This window comes from Nyctibius grandis, chromosome 3 (assembly GCF_013368605.1).
Source record: "Nyctibius grandis isolate bNycGra1 chromosome 3, bNycGra1.pri, whole genome shotgun sequence".
Taxonomy (NCBI): domain Eukaryota; kingdom Metazoa; phylum Chordata; class Aves; order Nyctibiiformes; family Nyctibiidae; genus Nyctibius; species Nyctibius grandis.
Window position 1 is genome coordinate 70042010 of NC_090660.1, and position 18423 is coordinate 70060432.

The following is an 18423-nucleotide window of genomic DNA, read 5'->3' on the forward strand; positions in this document are numbered from 1 at the left end:
GCACTAACCTTTAGGCAACTGTAGGGGAGGCCCAAATAGTGCAGTCCCTTCTCTCTGAACACTCCTGATGAGAAGACACCAGGACAGGGAATGATCACAAATATGTTGCAAGCAAATTTTATACAATTTATAGTGGACATTTTTGGGTTTTTTACTTTTTTTTATACACAATATTCTCTCTTTTCATCACCTGTATCTCTATCCCTTGGTTTAGATGTGTATGTTTGAAAATAATTTGGCCCACAATTTTCAGTTTGTTTTAAGGTTTGTTCTTTCATTCTAATGTATTTCATGGCGTTTCTTTCTCTCCATATTTGTTGTGTCTTTCTGACTTCGTTTCTGTTTTCTTGACTCCAGCTTGCCTCTTCCTGCTCTTGCAGCTTTTCTTCCCCTCAGTCTCCTCTCAATGCACATTTTCAATTTCCCACAAGAAAGGACTGCCGTGAAAGGCAAAATCTTTACTTTCTCAAGGATCCTTTTCTTTTAGCAGCATTCACAGAATGAAACACTGTCCTTCACAGGGAGATGAAGACCTGAAGGTTCTTTCCACTGATAAAAGAGCCCAGAGACTGTGCTGCCCATGGAGGACTGGATTTTTCTTCTTTTCCTCGTTCCCCTTATGGATACGTCTGGGCAAGTTCTTGTCTTTTATTTCAGGAATCAGGGAAGATCTCATCCATATCACCTTTGTAGCAGCAGCACTAGGGAATGGTTTTATTATAACAGCATGGGAACCCCTCACTGATTTCAGCTGACTGAAAGTCAGGTTCCTGTTGAGGAAGGGACAAATGTTAAACAATGTGTTGGCACAGTTTCTCTTGCTCAAACCTTCCTCACTCACTCAAGACTTGAGTGATGGCCTGTGACTCCATTCCTGAAACTAGCACAGCTCCAGGCAGCTATATAAACGTGTTCAGGGCTCAGCCACTGCACAAAATTTAATTATTCTCGATTAGTGCTTCTTTTCGTCAAATCTTCCTTTGCTGAATGAACAGTCTCTGTGTTACATAAATCAGAAGGAATAGACTGCCCCCAGACTTGGCTCCATTTCTCATGGAAGTCAACAGCAAACTAACAAAAAGCAGACAAGGAAATCTGTTGATTTGAGTCAGTGCTGAATGATTGCTAACTCTAAGTGAACATCTGGGCTTCTGTCTACGTATGGGTGTCTTGGTTCCCACCTCTACAACATTTCACACTAAATACTATCATGTGTAATCTACTTTGGAGAAAAAAAAAAAAATGGATATATCATCTTCAATATTTGAATGTATTTTTAGTCCTGTACCTACACTGTCATATAGTTTGCGTCAGGACAGTTTGTTATGGAAGTTGAAAAATGAGCTAAAACCATAAAATAATAAAGAAACTATCTGGAAAGTTTTGTAGGCTTTTTCCCAAGAACAATACAAATGACACATGCTCCACCACAGTGTACCAAACTTCCACTCTGCAATGGTGATAAGGGATTTCATATCATTAGCCACATATTCTTGCAGGAGCTTTAAGTAATAGAAATGAGCATGAGGTAGTGTAGCTGTACAGGTTGCATTATAAAGACCTCAGTTAGAGGTTTTCCTATAAGATTTGCTTCAAAACATTATACAAAGTTTAGGAGAAATGTGTTTTTAATGCAGAAGTCTCCTAAAAGCAAGTGAGAACCAATCTGGAGAAGATCCTACAGAACTGATTGGGGTCTTCCTGAGGATGGCACTATTAGCTGTAGCTGGGCTTCTTCTGCACGTGTGTGGCATAGATGACAGTCCTGACTCAGTGGAAATATAATGGGAATAGAAATGCATCACACAGCAAGATATTAGAGCTGTTTCAGACAGATGAAATGGTCCGTCTAGATTTTTGGGAGCTGGAGCACTATTTTCTGTTCAAAAGGAAAAATGTTTCAGAGTTGAACGAAACAACAGTGAAGTGTCTTGCTTTGAATGATAGTTTTTCTTTTGCTTAAAAAGCAACACATAGGAGGTTTGCAAGAGAAGAAGGTTTGAAAAAAAAATCACATTTGGTAAGGTGGGAGGATTTAGTAAATATGGAAATATTACATGTGACTCCCAGACTACATTCTTTTAGAAAAACATTGCTTTGTGTATTTCAAGTGAGTATGGGCACGATGAAGTGCTAATTGTACTAAAGAAGCTTTAAGTTCTATTGTTTAAGTCTTTTTCACATCTAAATTCACTTCATCCCTTTCAACTCTCAGGGCGTTCAACAGAGCTTGTGTAATGTTGTAAGGTATACTTGTGTAAGCTGCCTGCATGAGGTATTTACAAGCCTTCTGAAGTCGAAATTCTTCGTCAAATCTCACCTCCTTCTCAGTGCTTCATTCTATAACCAGATAAAGGCATTGAAACTGTTTAAGGGTTAGGACTTGTCCCTCTGTAACAAGGTCACATAAAATGAAGTGTGAAAGGAATAGGAAGTAGGCCCAAGGGCTTGAAGAGAAATCCCTGTCTTAGGGCAGGGGAAACCAGTGGAAAGTAATGCGTACAGCTATCAGTGGTTTGCCATTCATTTATGGCCATCTTGTAGATGAGAAAACAATCCTCAGTCTTACAAACACTGATATCTGGATCTCTGTTTTTCTCCCCTCATTTACAAACCGTCCTCAATACCCTGCTTTGGAACAGAAGAAACTCCTTGGACAAGAGTTTCAGAAATGAGAAAACTTTTGCAGATCCTTGTTTGATACACCTTAGTAGGGTTGTATTTCAGAGACAACAACTCACTCAACACTTCCTACAATTATAGTTCACTTGCATATCTTAGTCTGGGAATTCTAGATTGACGTACCTCTGATTGCTAGTCCATTCTGAAAAACATTGTAAAACCAGTGACAGATGTCACAAAAAAATCCTCCACCCAAACCCCACAAAACCCCTCCTCAGAGGTAAACGCACCAGCTGGGCTGAAATTTCAAAATTGTGTTTATATGGAGTGATTTGGTGATGCACAAATCTGCATATACATGTTAGAAAACCATTTAGAAAGCTTTTGAATTAGTTTATTTTCTGATTTTAACAGATTAGCTGTTTCTCAATGTGCATGGTAATTGCAGGGTATTTAATATGCACTTACACTATTCTGTATAGAACGTATGTCTCAGTCCATTAATGCAATACATTTACATCTCATAGTTTTGGTACGACTTGTTCCAAAGCTCAGGTTGTTGCTTTTGACCCATTTTTCCTTCCCCTGTCCCCACTGTTTCGACGACTTCATCTACACATGTGAGGTCTTTCATCAGCTATCTACACACTCCATGTGTCTGGCCTCTTCACTTCATCCCTCCCTTTGCCCACCTGCATACCCAATCTGTAGTCTCAATTTAAAAACGATAAAATAGAAGTGATTCCTAATCCCACAAAGAAGCGACAGTCCAGGAAACACATCTCTATTGGACCTTCTCATGAGCAAGGTTTGAGGCTCTCCCCACTGTGCTGCTTTTTTCCTTCCTTCTGAACAACTGGCATTTCTCTAATGTCTCCTCCCCTGCACATGCCCCTAGATATTACCTTCTGTTTCATCACTGAACTGTTACATTCAGGCTTGTGCCTATCTTCCAAGAGTCACCAAAGTGTAATGCCAAACACAGTGCATTTCCAGCTTTTTGCAGTGCACTGGGTACTCTCTAAGGATACGTTTTGCTTGCTTCACCCACAGACGACTTTTTGTCTCTGTCTGGGCTCCTGGAACAATCTCTCCATGTTCAAGACGAAAGTTCATTTTCTTCCTTTATATCCTATTTTTAATTTTTTTTTGGTGCTGTCATCCAGCTACACCGCAAATTTCTTGCAACTTCATAGATTTAAAAGCCAGCCAGATGAAAAGAGGCATATGTAACAGCAAACACAACAGAGGCATGTGTGCTGATAAGATTAATTCCTTGTCATCTCCTATCATGTTAAATCTAATTTGAATTGCAGCCCTTGGGACCTTCAATTACATTTGCCCATCTGTCAATAAACTGCCATTTTGGGTTGTACTGTAGTTAATTATAGTTAATATACAAAGCTTTTCCCTTGCTTTTCTTCCATCCCCCCACATCACCTCTCCTTTCATTTTCAAGGTATAATTAGAGCCAAATGAAGAAGAGCAACACTGACTTGGCAAGTTATTTATTTAAGAAAAAGCTGAATAAAAAAGATATTATCTGCTCAAGTCTAGGAAAAAAAATCCCTTAACTACAGAAATATAAAGGAATAGGTATAAATGAAAACAAAGTATAGGAGACTAGTAAAATAGCATGTATGAGAGACGGTAGTTTCCTAACACATACTCTGTTTCTAATGCTTTCCTCCTAGTGCATGAAAATGTTCACTCTGAGCATTCAGGTTTGAATCTCTTGTTCCTTGTTAGCATCTAGGATCATCTCTGGCTGAGTGTCCATTTCAATTCTACCCACAAGGATGGAGTGAGCCTCACTTAAATCTGTTTTTCTTGGCTCAGTCATATCTATACTGGTACTGGTCATGTACTCTCAAAAGCCTTGTGAAATTTCTTAATTCCCTATGGAGGATGGAGAGAGATTTGAGCTTTTATTTTTAAGTACACTTGCTGCCTTCAAATTCTCTAAGCTTTTTAAATGTTAACACATTGAAACAAGTTGGAAACAGAGATTTCTTGCAGTAACCCATGAAAATATACTAGAGATTAAAAATAAAACGAGGAGGATATTTCAGTTCTTATAAAAATAACTTTTTTTTCTAATTTCATTAAGAGGGATCTAGTGTGACACCAAAATTCCATCCTTCCCTATTAGCAAGAAATGCATGCAGAATCTATGCATTTTCTATGATCTGTTGCATATCTACATTCTAACTGACCTTCTGCTATGAATCATTATTTTTAGATTGTTATAGGATTTGTAGGTAGTAAACAAAATATGCATCACTTTCTGACTCTCATATATGTCTTTCTCTTTTTTTTTTAAATTTATTTTTTCCCCAAAAATGAAGTTGCTAGTGATCCTATTAATTGCATGCAAGATAGAGTCAGTAATCTTCCTCTGCATACTTTGCAGTACAAACACTGAATAGGGGGAGAGCTTTGGTCAAGACAGAATCAATACATCATTTTTTGCATAGAGATTTGACTTCTGAAGATGCAAAAAGGTATTTTGTATTCCCTGTATATCAAAAGATTATACTTAAACTATGCATATTGACTATGTTACTGATTATTAAACAAAAAGGCAGAAAAATTTCCTTGTGTGTAAACTAACTTATAAAATCCTAGCAGTGTTGAAGTATGGAATCATAGAATCACAGAATGGTTTGGGTTGGAAGGGACCTTAAAGATCATCTAGTTCCAACCCCGCTGCCACAGGCAGGGACACCTTTCCACTAGACCAGGTTGCTCAAAGCCCCATCCAGCCTGGCCTTGAACACTGCCATGGAGGGGGCATCCACAACTTCTCTGGGCAACCTGCTCCATAGCAGGGTGTTGGACTAGATGATATTCAGAGGCGCCCTCCAGCCTCAGCTGTTCTGTGGCTGTGCAATCACCTTGTCAAACACAATGTCCCCCCGGTAAAGGGGCTCCTGTTCACTTTTTGAGATTGCCTTTTTGTCCTTTGTGTGCCTGGAAATTGATTCCAAGGGGATGTGCTCCAGTCTCCTCCTAGTGACTGAGGTGAGGCTGAGCAGCTGGCAGTTCCCCAGGGCCTTTTTTCATGTTTTTTTAAAGATACATGTTTAATTAGCCTTCTTCCAGCTGTCAGTGACCTCATTGAGTGTCACTTTAAAAAAAAAAAACCTCCCATGCGTGATGCTGCAGACCACCTAGCAGAGCTCCCCTCCAACAGCTGAGGCCACCCTCACCTTTGTTGGCCCAGTGAGGAGCACCAGGAGTCCGCTGTGGCTTGAGACTTCCATGGTGGTGTCCAGCCTCAGGAGCTGCATGTGGGAAGGGTGGCTGCTCTGTGGGGGATGGCTGCACCACCTGAGTGAGGCATCACCCTCGGGGCTCCTTGTATCCTCCAGGTAGACCCCTGTACATCAGCTTACCCTTCGAAAACCAGCTCTGCCACAAGATGGTGCTTTGCACACCATCAGCCAGTTATTTCATGTAGCTATTTTAAGACACTTAAGAATGTTGAAAACCTTTACTATTCCAGGTTAATCAGTTAATTTTGAAGGGAGGTAAGGTGGACATGCATCTTGAACATGATCAGACTAAAATGGGATTTGAATATGCTAGAGACCTTTTGAAAATCTGTTCTTGAAAATCTCATTAGAGAGCTTTTGTTATATTCTTAAATAGATATCAATAACAGGTTTTTTTTAGACATGATGGCTTAATTTAGACATCCATGTCTGAAAATCTTGGCCAGAGTTTATCTGTAGTTCAGTCTTTTGTTATGCTGGTCATGTCTTAAATTTTACTTACAAAAATGAATACACAGCATTGTATCAGTGGTCCCTTCCTTTTATAAATTTCAGTGCAAGCAAATTAAAATAAATGGAAATTCTCTTTAGTACAATGGTGAGTAAATAGCTTGGATATCTTTCTGGGCTTGTCTACAGGCAGATACTTAGAGAAATGTATTCAAATTAACATTTCAGTCAGTATCATAAATCACATAATTGTATGTATCTCTGTACGTACAGCAATAAAGTGGCTTTAATTTTGGATTATTTTTAATTGCCTTAATTTGTTTTATTTCAGTTTATTGTGGAAGTGAGATAAGTTAGCTGGAACAAAGAAACTTGAATTCAGAATAAGAGTGCTCCTAGAGGGATTTAATGCTGTTTAATGACTACAGATTACCCTCCCTGTGTATTTTCACGTGGATAAGCTCAAGCGCTGAACAAAATGTACACAGCTTGTTCATTCTGAAGAAAAGAAGTCAGAATTATTTTCAGGTTAAAGAGGTTCTTTTAAGATCAGTTGGATAATAATGCTGAGACACTTTACATAAATGGGTTAAACCACTGATTTTAAAAAGTTGATAGTTCTATGCACAGGAACATATTAATGAATCATATTACATTGTTCAATTTATTGTGAAATACTATATTGAAGATCCTTTTAACAGCTATGAAAGATTCCAAATGTTCTAGCTTGTTGAAAAAATAAAGGTCCTTTTGAAAGCTCTAAAGGAGTATTCACAACTTATGCATTGTGTAAACTTATGTGTAAAATGTTAGATGATTTTATACACAAGCTTAATTCTCCAAGCCAACATTTATATACAAATTATCCTGTTTTAATTTTCTTTCCTGCAGAAAAGAAATATTTGTTTCAGATTACTTCAATGTTTTCCTTTCTGTACCTAATAACCAATATTCATGACTAGTCTGTTTACCCTGGTATTCATCCTTTCTTGCTTTAGTAGTGGCAACTGTATAGCAATGGCACTGGCAACTGGAAACACCTCAGCTGAGGGTGAGTTGACAGGAATGCATAGTGGGTACAAGGTGAATAAGGGTGCAGCCTAAGCAAACATGCTTGGAAAGTGGTTGGAAGATATAGTACAATGGAGGAGATGTGTTATGACTGTGTAGTAATGACATCTACCTCAACTCCTGCCAAGTCTGAAACATAATGAAACGAAGAATTTACACTGGGCTTTTTAGTCAAAGCACTTGAGGAAGGACTTGTATCTGTATTTCAGCGATGAGAAAAGGACATTTAGTTCTCAGATAGCTACAACATAGTGATGCTTTTTTCCCATCACTCCTTGTCAAACCGGGTCTACAGAGTGGAGAGGGTTCAATGCAGAGAAGCAACTGACCCAAACTCAGGAGAAGTAGAGGTGTATCAAGATGATGCTTTACTTCAGCTACTTGATCCTGTTGAGACACACAGCTTATGGACTTGGCCACTGTCACAGCAATATAGTACTGACACCAAATGCTGAACCTGCTTCTGGCCTTGGACCTCCATGTGGCTGTAGCAGTCTAACCAGAGCTGGGTGGATCTCCTCATTGCTCAGGTGTGGATTTACTGGAGAAAAGCATGGGTAGGAGAAGTTGACTAAAGGAGCAAGGGCTCTCCATTTAGCACTACCAAATACATCCCACAAAGTCCTAGCAATAAAGGACCTGTGAAACTGCTTAGCCTTTCTTGATTAGACAGAGGTTGTATCAATCTCTGCTGAGGAACAGAAAAGTAAAAAGAAAGCCGATTATAAAGCCAAGAATAAAAGTCTAGCCACTTCAGTTCCAGTCTCACTCCATGAATACAGTTTCTTTAAGTCGAAAACTATATCATCTTCAAGACTGTAGAGAAAGTGTTTGACCTAGAACATCCTGGAAAGTGATGACTAAATGACAGCATTGCATTAAAGGTGGTATGTTATGGATTTTCCTTTGCTTTTTATGCATAGCATGTTTCTTGCTGCCTCTGTAAAGAGTTCAAACTCCTGCATTTCATACAGCAGCAAACACATTGCCAAGTGTGCTTATATGAGATAATGGAGAGAAACACGGTAGCTTGCAAGGAGGTCTGAAAGAGTGACTGTCGCCATTTAAGGCTGGGCAGGCTGTTAAGAAGACAGATGCTCTCTATTAACCCTTTACTTCCCCAGAGGGGAAAAGGAAAAGACAAAAGGGAGAGAGACTTATGGGTTGGGAAGTTAAAAGAGTTTTAATAAACAATAACAATGAAAAAGAGTATAATAAATAATGAACGATGTATAAAACCAGTATTGAGCTCCCCCTGATGATGACCACGTCACCACTGACACTGCAGGGCAGGCACTAGGCAGTCCCGGAGCACACACGGCAGCAGGAGGGAACCGGGTTCAGGAGTGACGGCAGGAGCATGGGAGGAGTCCTCCCAGGATGTCGGCCACAGGGGAAGAGAGCACGACCCTTGTGGTCCCTCAGCTTTTAACTGAGTATATCACGTGTGTGGGACAGAATACTTGATTGGTCAGGTTTGGGTCACCTGTCCTGTCTGCTCCTCCCCACAGGTGCGACACTTTTACACCCTTGCACTTGTGGAACAAAGAGATCCAATGGGGACCCTGGTTTCCACAGCAGCAAGCATGTGTAGTCAACTTCAGAAAGTACAGTCACCTAAAAGAAACTTAACTGAAAAGTCTGTCCTAGTCCAAACCAGGACAGTGACTACTAAATTTAGATTCAAAATAATTTTACTGAAGTAATAAACAATTTGATACACAGAAAAGAGTACAGGGAAAAGATCAGTAACTATTGTTATGAAAAACATGGACTGAACAAAAAAAATATCAAAAGAAAAGAAATTACCTATTCAACCCTTACCTTTACCATTTCTAGATAATGTGAGAACTCTGGAATACTAATATTTGGGTGTTTTCTTCCACATCTCACTGTGTACAAGATCTGAGTGAAACTTGAGGAATTACACCTGTTGGTAAATGGCTGACATGCAAATTCAGCTAGACCTGAATATTTTTTGGCTTACTATACATCAGCCTTTTCTTACAGAACTCAGCTCTAGCTGCTTTGCTCTGTTGGTGCTTTTATTATTTGATGAAGTGTGTTGAATTGGAAGAGGGAAATTGTAGCATTTTTGAAACAGAAACGTACTCAAACCTTATGAAAATTCTCTTAAACCTTAATCAATAATTTAAGGGGAAATAAATTTGGTTAATTCAGCCTGTTTTTCCAGTGTCTGTACACAGAGATGTACTCATGTTAAGTCAGTAGTTTGCTTACATATTCTCCCTTTCCCCATAAACTGAATTGAAGCAATTCTTGGTGAGTACAAATACTTGATACTCAAGCTTTTCTAGATAGATAGAATTTTATATTTTAGCCTCATTTGTACTATTAGCAGTATGATCACATGAAAAAAGAGTGATTTCCCTGACACCAAGTGCAGTGTGAACATATGTTTATGTGAGAACTAAGCCTCAGAAGCTGTAAAACTACAGAGAAGGATGCAAACAGGTGAAAAGTTGAGCAGGATAATATAAATGATAAGATTTTAGCACAGAGTAGCTGAGCTCTTTCACATTGGTTCCTTAGTACTGTCTCTGCTATGACTAACAACCCTGTCAGCTGCAAATAGCACTGAAACTGAATTTTGCATGAGAGCAGTTACAGGAGACTTTCATTAACTTTGGAGTCAGTGGGACTCAGATGCTTAAATTGTCACCATGAGCAAGTTCAAGAGGAAATGATCAATCAGCTCATGTAGCTGTCTGGGGATTTTTCCCATTGCCCAGCTCCTTGTTAATATTTCTGTTGGCAACGTTAGATCAGTCCCTCAGCCCCCACCTCAGATGCCAGTTTGAAAAACTACAGTGTTTAATTCCTTTGAGAATGAGAATTATTTTACCTCAAAGCAGGAAAATATCTGAGCAGTGGTTGTTTTTTATTAGGATGAGTAAATTCTTAAAATGTAATCATGCCAAACTTAAATACACACTTAGTACATCAAGTAACAAGAAGTTTATGCAAACATAGAATGACATGCACAGTGACACAGAATTCTTTTCTTAGTATTTGGCACTAATGCGTGAGAATGTGACTGAGAGTCAGAGAGATCTTGCAAGCTCATGTATATGCCATTAAATGAATGAGAGCAGAGAGGAAGCGACAGCTAGAAAGGAGGGAGATAAAGAAGTGCCTACAGTTAACAGTATAAGAAGGCTAACTGTATTTTTGTAAGAGTACTCAGCATTTGGGGATGGTACTGGGACATGCAAGTTTTAAAAAGCTAAATTCCATCTTTTTATGTCTTTGAGTTTTTGTGTATTTTGTGTTCTAACTCCACTGACTTAACTGTTTTCACCACTTGAATCAAGCGAGTGTCCTTCTGGAAGGCTTAACTATGGATGTATGTGAAAGTTCAGTGCATATGGGATGAAATCAACTACAAGGCTGAAAAGAAAATCATGTTTCACTGCTCTTAGTGCAGGAGCCTTTTCATGTTGCTGCCTTTCTGCTTTCTTGTTACAATGGTTCATCTTCCATTACAAATAAGAGCTCTATTCCTGCTCTTGCCTTTTTCCTCCAGTGAGTAATTAAATACAGCATGCTCTTACTTCAATTAATACTTCATTTATCTGTGCCCGGATTTTGTGTATGTTTAGACAGGTTCCCCCCTGGCTGAGTGGGCAAGTGGTGGTGCTGGAGTGTCCCTGCCATACCTGGGGAAGCTCTTAGAGTCCCATGGCTGAATCTATATCTGTGGTCCTTTCTCGCCTGGGGAATGTTTTCTATACTGACTGCAGCTCTGATTCAGAAAAGCCCTGGCTTTCAAGATTAGCTTCCACTTGGATGGAAGTCTTCAGGGTTTTCCTGAAGTGAAGCCTCTTTCCCTCCGAAAAAATGGCCAGGGTGTAGAACACTGTACTATAACATTAAATTACTTAAGAACTAATTTTTGCTTATGATTTGAAAATACCACAAAGGCTGTGACTCAGGAGCTGAACACATAGAATATGTACTTCATGCTTTTGCTTTATCGGGCCTAGATATTTACCTTTTAAATCATTTGATACTAATATTGTGCTTTGCTATTCAAAACACATTAGCTGAGCATGGCTACTAAGAAGAGGAAGTATGGATGAATTTTGTGAGCAGTCACTATCACAAGGCTGTACTTACTTAGCCACTTGGAAGCTGCCTTGACTCATTTGAAAAGACGTAACACTCACTCTTTACCTTACCTTTGACACAGTGATCATGTAAGCGTAAAGTCTTTGGCAGAGCCCCTGTTGTCCTGTGCATAAGTGTTCTGTGGCTGTTCTTACAATAACTACAGAGTTTACTTCATCACTTTTTGAAATCAGGTTTTAATACACTGAAGGACTAAGTATGAAGATGCATTGTGAAAGAGTTTAATCTCCGAAGCTGATTGAAGACTTCTGGTTTCATAAACTTGCTCACATAATAAAAGCGTTCAAGCAGGACTGGAATAGGTTCACAAACTCACAAGTTTCTGAAAATAGAAAGGAGTCTTACTTATTAGCTAAATAATTTATTTTATCATAAATTCCAATTTTACTTATTAATATTTAAAACTGAACTGAGCTCAATTTGTCCCAAGAAGCATCTGTCCTAGCAATGCCTTTGTGCTCACAGATAATTATGAAGCTAGGAACTCTCTACTTTCAGATTGATTAGAAGACTAGCACGTATTTTTTTTGGTTACGTTTCATGGAATGAAATTCTGTTTTGAATTAAAACACAAAGATGTCTTTAAAATACTCAGATCAATATGCAAAAGAACTTTTAAATCTGCTCTTCAAAAACCTACTCAGGATGAAGTATGTCAGAGGTAAAATTCAGACTGAGTTATTTAACTGTTGTTTGAATACAGTTTTTCAGATGAGAGTCTTAAAAATGTCCAATAGAAATGATTGTATTACTTGCTTCTCAGCGGAACTAGCTGCTCAGCAACTAGTGTATAATCTCTGATTTAGTGACCGTGACTTAGAAAACCCAGTTCAATATGGTGATCTATGTCAGTAAGTTCATCACCAGCATGGATTCTTTTGTAAGCTTTGGTCACTAAAACTGAATTATGTGCTAGGTCCAGGGCGGTTGATCATCCCAGTGGACAAGTACCCTTGACCTACCACTGCCCGTGCCTCTTGTGATATACAGAGGAGCCAACAGTGCTGTAGGGCTGTGCTCTCACCCAGGCACTCCCCAGGGGTGGTGACATTGCAACTTTGACAGTTGGTGAAAAGTATAATGATAGCAAAACCTGGTAAAATATTTCATCCCCCCCTTTTTTTTTGTAAAATCTCATTATATAAACTATATAAGATAAATAATGAATGAACATCCATTTCAGAATCGAGATCTAAATAAATAGTTTCAGAACATACATAGATGTTTATGTAATATGTCAATTTTATACAATAATTTCGGAAATTAAATTCCATCTTATCTGTGCCTCCTTCAGTCTGTGCTGTTTTAGTATTTTCCACATATACTTGAAGTGTGTTATTGAATTTGGTTGAGGGGATCAAGACTATGGAGATATAATTCTACTTACTATTTATTTTTACTGCTTGATTGCTTTGTTTTTAGTGATGTTAGCTGAACTAATAGATGGAGGACCTGTTATGTAAAGCTGTTTACTCAGCATAGCTTTGGAAAGAACATCACTGTGATATACATTAACTTATGTTAGAACTGCCTTAATAGACCTTGATAATGAAATCCAATTATAATCCATGATGAATGAGTAACTGTTAAATAGATTAAGCTTCTTTAAATTCTAAGATGAGTGTCTGGAAGGACAAATGTATGAAAGAGAATAAATAAAAGAAAAGTAAAGTAAGCGACATGATGGGTAAAAAACAGAGAAAAAAGGCAGTCTGTTGTCGAAGGTAAGGTTCTTGAAAAGTCTCCGATGGTTGTTGCAGAAGAAAGAGTCATTTAGCTCAGAGCATTTTGGAAATATCTGATTGGGAAAAGAAAGATTTCTTAGAAGTCATCATGTGTGTGGAACAATGTAAGAGAAGCTGGTAGACTTTGGACGATACACAAATAATTCAATTTTGCCTAAAAGTGTTGAAAACTGAGTGTTAGCTCTAAGTAGTGATACATTCTACCTGATGTTAAAACAGAACAGAGAGACGTACTTTACATTAGAGAATGTGACTTCTCCAGTCTGTTTTCAGTGATTTTGAATTCCTTAAGATTTTCTTCTATTCTAACTTAACCGTTGTGATGGTTGGATGAAATTGGTAGGTAACACATTGTGAAAGTTTTCACCATTCTCTCCACTGGGTTGTGGGATTTCAGTAATGTGCTGTCAGGTCTTTAACAAGGGTCTGCTGCAACAACTAGTTGAACTGTAGGAAACAGTAGGTGGTTGGACATGAAGAGTGAAAGATTGTGAAAATGAACTGTTTGAACAAAAAATATCTTTCCCTCAGCTGTAATCGTGGAGGAAAGAAGTGCTATTTGTCTAACATGCACAGTTGTTTGGATTTATATTTTGTACTTTTCCTCAACAATACGTGGGCAACAGTACAGACTTGATATGGCTTGATAATAGAGACTGAAAGGTGAAAACCCTCTCCTAAGGTTTTCTTCCCAATACTCTTGAAAATACCTGCCATTTGGTGCAATCTTATCCATTTTTAAAGGAAAAAGAATGCAGTTCACAAAAAGAAGCTGTGTCTGGCAAGGACAATTTAGCAGGGAAATTATTTCATTTCTTTCTCCTCTAATTTGAGGTGGAATTTGAACAAAGAGCTCTTGAAGCACTGTAGTTCTTTCCGGCCCCTCACCAAATGAGCATACCTGCTAATTTAGCCAGCCCTTCCTGCATCCACAGCAAGTTAGAAAGATATTTCTCTGTTCTCTTCAGCCTTTTGGCTGGTCTAATTGAGGGCAGTGAACTCTTTTGTTCTTCTTATGAAAGATGCTTTATGAAATGGGTTCCACTTTGTACTTCCTTTAAGGATATTCAGCTTTAAATGCTCTTCTCACAAGTTGGTGTCATTTTACTCCAACATATTCTTCACTTGATCTGAGATCTTTAAATAAGGGAGAACTCTTAGATGTATTTCAACTGACTAATAGGTATCTCTGTACCAGAAAAGCATATGTGAGTCAGATATTTTACTAGGCTTGATAGGCATATATAAAAGACATTTTTTTAAAAAAAACCAGACTTTATTAATTAGTGTTTACAATGCAAAAGAGTCCTCCAACACTCAAATCTCTTGAAAGATTACAACAAGAAAGGAAAACACGACAATGCATTAACTTGTAGGAGACATTTCTTGCCAAAACCAGAGATCACTTAGGATTAAAGTTATACACGTTTCTTGTAGCATCAGGAAAGAACTTGCATCAGCTTGCTCTTTTGACAAACACTGACAATCCTTTTCTAATTTGAGGGAGGACTTGAAAATCAGATGTCATGTAGATATCCACAGTGTGCTTTGGAGAAGAAGGAGAGATGAGTCAATGGACTGGAGTCAGAAGTCAGAGATGTAACAGACTTTGGACTGTTTTCAAATGACCTCCAGCAGAAGACTCGTGGATCTACAGGTTAGGTGCTGCAAATCATATTTGGGACCACTGCTACTGAATTCAAAACCCAGTTTGGCAGTCTATCTGACAAATGAGAAGAGCTAGGTGTCTGAAGAAAATTATTAAAAAAAAAGTTTAGAAGGTACTCAAGGGAAAGACACTGAAAACAGTGACATGTCTGAAATCCTCCTTCTTTCTAAAATTAAGGCATCTGTCTTAGCTGTCCAGAGACCAGGACTCTCTCTGACTGTTTTTGACATTGTCAGCTGTTAATTTTGTAACAGTTAATAGTTTATGCAGAATAAAACAGAAAGAATTTAACTATGTCTTCCATGATTAATTTGAGAAAACTATGCTGAAGAATAAAGAACTGCCTGAGGTTTTTGCTCTAGGGTATACAACAAAGTCAACATGTGAATTTAGGGATTTCTTATTTCTGAAAAGTTCTGGCTATTTCAGGCATTTTTTAACAAGTTTGCCCACTCTTTGTAAGCAGAAGCTACTTCTGTTTTCTGGGCTAGAGGTTTACAATAGACACTGAATGTCTAAAGGCACAGAGCTAATTATGCAGCTATTACTGAATATATTCTATCAGCTTAAATAAAGTAAAGATGAAAAAAGAGTTCATGCTGTCTTTATCTCTACTCAACCCATCAAGGGGTGCTGCCCCAGGAAACATTGCCTAGTGACAAGACAAGTGCTAACAAATCATCCAACCCCAAACAACTCTCAAGCCTTTGCCTTGAGAGTACTAGCCATTCCTCCTGTCATAGCACTGGTTATGGGTTCATGAATAGCCTGAGAGCTGCGCCTTTGGCTCAAGACCTAAGAGTTATTTTGCGTGAGTCTGCTTTGGTCAACAAGGCACAACCTGAAGGCATGCAGGACTGTAATACAGCATGCTTGAGTAGTGGTTGCTTTTCTAGGATTATGTCAAGGAAGAGAATCATGGTCTGAGCCATGGTGTTAGAGGATGCAAGAGAGCAATGGCTGCTGAAAGGGTGCTAGAGAACTGTGGGGGCTGTGAAGAACACAGCCTGGACTGGACTTGAGTATTGGGAGCCTTGTGGAAGACTTTGTATTCAAGAAATTAGTGATCTTGAGCAGACTATGTCTGCTCCACTGGGCCTTGTACTTAGGGCTTGAGAAACCCATATATTACTAATGCAGTCTGTAGCATGTAAGATTTACTCTCTGTCTATATTCCTCTTCTTATCCTGTCTTACTAAAGCAGTTATCTCATTAAGTTGTTTGCTGTTGGACCTTTCTTACTGAGATACAGAAAGAGCCCTGCACTGTGTCTCCCTCCCCACCCCAGTGCAGAACAGGTTTTCAATAAGGAGCAGTCCTGGGACGAATTATTCATGTAGCTGTATGGGCTTCATCTCAAAGGCAGCTAATTTGGCCCATTATGACTGAAACTGTTTGAGGTGTAGATAATCAGGGAGTGGGATCTTGGAATTAATCATGGGGCTAAGTTGTTTAACAGTATAAGTATACTCATTGTTTAATACATAGCCATAACCAATTTCAAAATATTTTGTTATTTTACAGGAGGAAATGTGAGACCAAAGTGCAGTAGGTGATTTTAGTAGTACCTTTTCCTTGCTCGAGCAATGCATTTCCCATCATAAAACACCCTTGTCTTTCCATTCACTACCTCTAGAAACTTTCATCTCATATGGGAAGATATTTTATAGTCAAAATGTAGAGGAATAAAAACAGAAAGTAATTTATCTCTTATTAAGACCTGAGAAAGTAATATAACCTTTTTATGCAATTCAGATTAGCACCAGTGAGGGTTTAGTTTGATGTCTTTTAAAATGCATTGCTTCTGACATATAAATACTAAATCCTGTGCAAGAGAAAAGTCTCCAAAGGTTTATAGATGGATTTAATGAAAAACAAAAATGATTTCCACTTCTGCAAACCCTCTATTTTGTTCAGATTTTATGTGTCTTAAAAGGAGTCTTCTAAAGAAACCAATTAGTCCACATGATAAAATTGCTCAGTTGCACAGCTGAGACTGGGATTTATACCACGAATTACAGACAGAAGGTTAGTCTCGACAGTACTGCTTGTTGGAATATGGATGCTAGAAACCCAGTCCAAGTGTTTGAAATGCAGTCGTTTCCCTTGCTTGTTATTACTGATTCCAAAAGGAGTGGTTTCTGGTATCTTAACATTCAAAGTGTAAAATGAGAGGCTATTGATCATCACTAAATGTGAGCTAAGGAGAACCTAGAAATAGTTTTCCTTGAGGGCTCCTCTCTAACATGAGTGTTGTAACTCTACAACTAATATGACGTCTTTCTCTGTTCACCAAGAGGAGACATGAAAGGTTATTTTTCCTAGTTGATATTCAGATTTCCATAGGTAGAGAAGGAACTATTAGATGTACAGTTACAAAAAATCCTGAACACTGCAGTACATCCATCATCCTCTTTCCTCACAGATGCTGTTAATATTATCTTTTTGAAATAGTGTATATATGAATGTGATAAGGAAACGCTAATCACCCTTAAGACATATGAACTAGAAGACATTTCTGGCATTTTTCACTAAACTTCTCAGTGACTACTTGCTTCATCAGCTTACGACACACTATAATAGCATTGGCCAACAGTCTCCACCATAAAAGCTAACTGGTGTTTTGTTGGTACAATGAATGATGTTTCACTTTTTATTCAATGCATCACTGCATTTCAGAAAAAGAAACAGGAATTTAAAAAACCCCAGCAATGTTTAATTTTCATCAGAGATGAAACTTTCTCCTTCATTAACATCCTACCAAAGAACACATACTGCATTAAGCATTCATAAGCTTTTTTGGCTGGTACAACAACATTTGGCTGGTACATCTTCTTGTCTCAGAGAAAGATTGCGTCTAATATAAGTACTCACTAAACCAGCTAATAGAAAGTCTTGTTATGATTACACCAAGAGATCTCGACATGCCAGCCAACATTAAGTGCTATTGTATCCTGGCAAGCTGAAGAGGGGAGTAATGCATTTGGAGGGTGAAGGGAAACAATTTCCAGGAATTTAGAACTGGACAATTATTTTTGCAATTTCATTTCCAAATATTAACGTATTTGTGACAATTAAGGTCAAAATAAACCAACCTGAACTTCTCTTCTGCAGTGTGAGATGAATGAAGTTGTGAAACAAATTGGAAGTGGTAATACAAGAGAAAAACTGCCAAAGCTTGCATGAAGTAGGAAGGCATAATTCACTTTTTCACAGCTCATCAATGCATTAGGAATTTTCATTAACAGTGTCCAAAAAGAACAGAAATGGTTTTTAAAAAACTTCTTGTAGAAGCAAGGCAGCACTAATAAAAGATCTGTTTACTCTTCTTGCATTGCATCATTATTTTAGTATGAGTAGTCCTTCAAAAGCTGCAGTCCGGATTGTATTTTGCTGAACATGTTCCTTGGCAAATGGTATCCCTGGCCTGAAGAGC